Consider the following 6,268-nt stretch of genomic DNA (forward strand, 5'->3'; position numbering starts at 1 on the left):
CGTGTGCAAGGCGAATGCCCTACCACTGTGCTATCGCTCCAACCCAGAGCTTATGAAGGAATGGAAATCGAATCAGCACTGCCTGTGAGCAAGTCAAGTGCTTCACTCCTTGCGCTATCTTGTATGACTCATATTTTAAATTTTCTCATATGTTTTGAAAGCATTTATCTCCCAAGTTTTATCTGTACATTTTGTATACATGATTTGACACTGGGCCTCCTGGCTGACCACTGGCTGGCCTATGCGTGTGGGTGTGGGATGCAGGAGAGATTGATCTGACACGGGGTCTGATCTTACTAAAGTCCTTCTGTCTGGGGGAACTGAGCCCCCAACCGTGGTGGCCGTGGGCAGGTACAATATAAATGGTCCTGCCTGCATCATCACAGGGCAGGGAGCAGCATTATGAAGCGGAACAGCCTCTTGCCACTTGCCATGATCTTCCTGGCCCTCTGTCTGCATGTGGCACAGCCTGGAGTCCAACAGCAGAAACCTCGTGGTCAGCCAGGGGGTCCCGCATGGTTGGCTTAGGCCCGAGAAGTTTTTTTTCAAGGACTGTGGGATGAGCTAGCTCTGAAGCCTGGGAGGAAGGTTGGGGTAACCATGCTCTGGGATTCCCATCTTCTTCCACCCAGTTTTAATTTTAGTTTTAATTTTAGCTCAAGTCATACTGCACAGTGGAAGCTGCCCCAAAAGCTCGAATGTCTGCAAACCAAGTGACTCTCTTCCATGGTGCCGCCATGATGTGGAATGTCCAGGGTCCCAGAAATGCTGTTACTACGAGTGCCTGCTACAGTGCATGAATCCTGTGTAGCACTGTAGAGTGAGTTGAGTTGCTCCAATTCTCCCCAAAAGGCCTCTCAGCCTCTCAGAGCCAGCTAAACACTGCCAGTGCCCTGCAGGAGTGCCCAGGTCAGAGCTGGGCATTGATTCAGCCCTGACAGTGGCCTGAAGTGCCTACAGAGAGGTCCCCAGCGTCACCCTCCCCCTCACCTGCAACACTTACAATCACTCCAGGAGACACGGGTTGCTCCCTGCCTTGAGGGGGTTGGTTGAACAAGACCATCCATCTTTAGTCCATCAAACATCAGTAAAATTTTATGATTATTTATAATTGCCTCTCTCTTTTAGCACATCATAATGAATAATATCCTGTTCATTGAAAAATTCAGGTAAAGAATTTTATGCTTTTGAATCTTCTACTGGTTTGCCAAAAATAAGATACCCAGGAGATTTGATTCCTTGACTAAGGTTTCAGTATTCTCAGGAATGGAGCACTAATCTGGGAGTTCTGAGAGCTGGTCCATGTCGATTGCTTGGGGTGCTCCTTCTAATACCCCACTATCTCTTCTCTCCCCCTGTAGGGAGATGCCAATTCCTCCCCGCACCTGAGAAGATGTTGTTCCTGCAAGCTCAGGCCTGCATGCCGGGTCTCCGGTTCTTGGGGCTCCTCACACAGAGACATCCTGTGACTCAGCTAAAGGCTAATCAGTAGGAAACTCAATAAAGAAGCAAAGTGCTCTGTGCCAGCACCGTGGGGGTCTGTGCTGCCTGTGTGTCGGTCTCCCTCCTCTTCCCCTGCGTTCATGGGGCGAGGGGATCCTTTGAGTGTGTGAAAGGGATCTGATCGCTAGAGGTCACCTGCTTCCCTGGAACAACCCTGCATCTCCCTTCTTCATGCTTCCCTGACATGTGAGTGGGGGATTCTTGGTCACAAAAGGGTGACATCTGTTTTGGTGTTTGGTTCCTGGGTAGGGGATCCCCTGTCAGATTGGAAGGATGCCCCTTGGCCTCCATTCTCTGAGAAGAGTGTGAGCTGCCAGTGTCCATTTGGTTTGTCAGTGCAGTAAGCTCTGGGCTGGAGAGGGCGAGTGGGCAGGGAATGGAGGACTGACCTTGGTTCTAGGCTACATGAGGCTAGAAGACTCAGGCTGTTCCAAAGTGGGGAAGGATGTCGTGTCTGTGGACCCACTGAGTCCCTTGGTGTGTTAGTTTCAGACTTTGGCAGGTAGGAGGCTTGAACTGAGCCAATAATGAAGTGTTGTTCAGTGTTGTTGGTTTTCACCGAGCTCTGTGGTTTAGTCTTGACTAAGGATCCTTGTAAATAGCCCTCAAACTTTCATTTTCCCTCCACACATATGTCTGAAACTTTCGTTTTGTTTGCCCACAAACACTAAGAAGTGCTCAGGGGTTACTCCTGGCTCTGCACTTAAAAATCACACAGTTTTCTTCAGGCATTGAACCTGGTTCTGCCACGTTCAAGGCTAGCACCTTGCCTGCTAATCTATTTCTCTGACCATATATAAAACTTTCGAATAATTACTATGATGAAGATGAGAGCACAATTCCAAAAATGTGCCCCCTTGGCACTCTGAATCTTTTGAAGTCAAGTTACTTCAGTGTAGGAAAACATTGGTTTTCCATTCTGCCTTGCTGCTGGATCTTAGGTTTATTGGGGTTCTCCCATCACAGTGCTCCCATTCCTCTGAGTTTATTTGTAACCTCTTTCTTTGTGCTCTGTTAACTTGTAAATATTGCTTTTCCTTCTCCTTAAGTCCTTTGCTTAGTTAGTTCAGAGCAATGTCCTTTTTGTATGGACACAGGAAAACAGACAATGCTATGCTTTTGTAACTTGGGAGTTAATTGACTCTGAATGATATTCACTCCTGGGCATCTGTTCTCTTGGCTTAAGTTTCAGTTGCCTTTTCTTCTTAGCACCTCAAAAGCAGGGTCGCAACAAGGGACTGGATGGAGCAAGGCAAGCAGTGTACTACGCTGACATCAAAATGGGCTTGGTCAGGTCCATAATATTTAGCTATAAGTTAAGAGCATGGACAAATTCTCTCATGACCCCAAAAGTAAAACATCTAGATTCGGACCCTGGTAGGGTCAGGAATGATTAATCCGGCCTGAGCACTGTAGTCTGAGTCTGTAGCAAGATGTCCCCAGGAGAACCACCCTACAAGCTCAAGTATCTCTGCTTGTGTCCATACAAAATAACTAATTTTAAGAAGTACAATTAAGATGTTAATTAAGATGTTAATTAAGTTATTGGACTAAGGAGAGGAGAAACACCTCTAGGTGGTATTTGCACCCTTGACCCTGATCTTCCAGGGCTTTTGATATGTTGATTGTGCTACCAGACTGGGTGTGGGGAGTTGGTGAGAGACTAGAGAGACCAGGGCAGCAAGATGAAGCATGGAGTAGCAAGGGGGACAGAGAAGAATGTAGGGAAGAATGCAGGACATGTGGAGAGAAGAGATTGAGGCGTTGAGAGGAGCTCGGAGAGATGAGCGGGAGAGACAGGAGGAGACAGGAATGTGAGGCAGTGCGAGACTGGAATGGGGAGCTCAGTGAGACTACGGGATGGAGCAATAGCACAGCAGTAGGGCGTTTGACCCAGTTCAATTCCTCCCCATCTCTTGGAGAGGCTACCGAGAGTATCTCACCCTCATGGCAAAGCTGGGCAAGCTCCCCATGACATATTCAATATGCCAAACACAGTAACAAGAAGTCTCACAATGGAGACATTACTGATGCCCGCTTGAGCAAATCAATAAACAATTGGAGGACAGTGCTACAATGCTACAGTGAGTCTTGAACAGGCACCTGGGGAGAATGGAATAAAGGGCAACTGATCATCAACTGGCTTGGCCCTCGGTTCCTCCTTCATCCGCCCACGACATCAGCCGTCCTATATGGGCGAGCAACTCGGTCCACCGAAAGCAGTCAGCAAGAGGGAGAGCCATGGGGCTTTCCTAAACCGCCCAGAGATTACAGACTTCAGTAGCAGCCTGTAAAAGAAATCAGCAAGTAGCTCCCTGTAGCATTCTTTATCGTCATGAGCCAGGGAATGCCTGTGTGAAAAAGACTTCCACCCTTCACAGGGGCAAAATGCAGCCGTATCTTGCCCTAAAATGAAAATGTAGAGTCAAGATGGCAATGTCCACAGAATTGGTCATGTTTTTATTAATCTGAAAACTTTCCATTTCTCCAACCTTAATTGTCTTAGAAGGACAAAATGCAAAATCATTTTGGGTTTTCTCTAAAGCTCACACTCCTGGACCAGGGGTACACAAGGCTCAAATGATCTCCCCCCCACTGCTGTCAATCCGTGACACTGATTATTTCACCAGGCAGTAGTGTTTGGAGAGAATGGGGACCTTTCCCCTCTCCACAATCCTTCATTGTAGGTATTTTAAGTTCCCTAATCACTGTCTTTCCAGGATTCTGCAGATAGTGACTCTTCTCAGAGAAGGAATAACAGAACTGGTGTATCACATATAGACTTCAATTTTTTATTTTGAAAATGCCTTTTTTAATTCAGAATAGCCAGTGAAACCTCTCTGCCCTCCTTTGCAAGTTCCCAATACTCAAAGGAGAGCCTGGAGCAGATCCTCGTGTCTATGCTTCAACATGTGGAGAGAGTGAGAAATGTCTGCCAGCCCCAAACACGCAAATGGGAAGGAAGATAAATCAGTACAAAGGGAGAAAATCAAAGTCATAATCCTGAGACAATAATGGTTTATCTATATTACAACTTCCTGTCCAGTAACCAACATACAGACTCACCCAAACGGATTTGGGGGAATTGGGACAAATGGTTTTGGGGTTCAGGTTGCCATTTTCAGCAAAGAGAAATATAGACTGACCGGTGAAATCTCATTTCCGTTTCATCTGAGTACCAGAGTTTGCTTCACAAACAAACAAGGGGGATTCATTGAGACTCACACAAAAGTCTTATTTGAAATTTGGGTTCAACAGTGTGTCCTGCGTTTCTGATGCCTTTTAGAACAGTCTGCGGATGTCTCTGTGGGAGTGTTAGGTGTAGAGGTTCTGCTCTGCCGTTGTCAGTCTGATGATAGAAACAGAAGATACCAGGAGTCCTCCAGATTGCTTCTGCCTGGAAGTGAGTGGCAGAGAGGTGACCACAGCTGCCGGTGATGGTGCAAGTGGAAGATCTGCAATGACCCTCTGAGTTGCCTAGATTTTTACATTTGGTTCAATTTTCATTTTATTTTATTTTTTGGTTTTGGGGCCATACTGATCAATGCTCAAGACTCATTCCTAAATCTGTGTTCAGGAAACAATACTGGAGGGAGGGAAGGTACTATAAGGGATGCTGGGGATTGAAACAAGGTCTACTGTGTGCAAGGCAAATGCCCCACCGGCTGTACCAGACTTCTAAATTTGGTCCTGTTTCTAGTGTTATTATTGCTTCAGTATCTTGTGACTGGTAACACATTTTCTTATCCCAGATGCTTTGCTGAGTGCCTGCCATGGCTAAATGGTGAATAAAGCAAATACAAATGTGCTTATTAAATCCTGGCTGCTTTTCTACTTTCCCTTGGCACCAAATACACCAGAGAGGGTAAATGATTGATGAAATAAAAGAAATTTTCTTTGTCAGATTCTACGAGTCGGCTCTCTTTTTTTTTTTTTTTTTTTTTTGGCTTTTTGGGTCACACCGGGCGGTGCACAGGGGTTACTCCTGGCTCTACACTCAGGAATTACTCCTGGCGGTGCTCAGGGAACCATATGGGATGCTGGGAATCGAACCCGGGTTGGCCGCGTGCAAGGCAAACGCCCTACCCGCTGTGCTATTGCTCCAGCCCCGAGTCGGCTCTCTTGACTTGAATAATTTGAAACCAACTTTTTAATTTCAGTTGGTGCCACAATTCTTTTTTTTTTTTTTTTTTGTCAAAGTCATGAACCCACCAGCTGGGAAAATTTCCCACTAATCCATGACTTCTTCTTCTTTGGGGTCCATCTCTTCCTTACCCGCTGGCTCTCCAAAGTGGAGAGATGTGGGGGTTTTCCCGGTGAGTTTTAGTCATTGCACCCCAGCCTCCATCCTGGCTGGATGAGGTTTGCTTCCCACACAGGGGCAAATGTTTTTTCTGTCCCCATCCTGAAGCCCTGGGGGCCTCCTGGGTGCAGGATGTGAGTCCTTTGCTCAAGCTGCCTTCAAGAGTGTCTGTGTTTTGCTTTATTTTCAAACAGGTTTTGTTTGTTTGGGCCTGCAGTGCTCAGGACTGATTCCTGGCTGTGGGCTCAGGGCTTACTCCTGGAGATGCCAGGGGACTGTCTGCGGTGCTGGGATCAAGTAGCACCCAAGTCATGTGCCTTAACGCTGTCCCCTCTCTCCGGCCATCCTTCAGGAGTGTCAGACCTATTCGAAGCTCTCCTTTGCCATAGCTGCTTTGTGGCTCTGCATCTGGTTTTCACTTTTCCTCTGTGCTTCATTTTACCCTACTCTCTTCACCTGTCT

This window comes from Sorex fumeus, unplaced genomic scaffold (genome assembly GCF_029834395.1).
Source record: "Sorex fumeus unplaced genomic scaffold, SorFum_2.1 ptg000044l, whole genome shotgun sequence".
In the NCBI taxonomy this organism is placed as follows: domain Eukaryota; kingdom Metazoa; phylum Chordata; class Mammalia; order Eulipotyphla; family Soricidae; genus Sorex; species Sorex fumeus.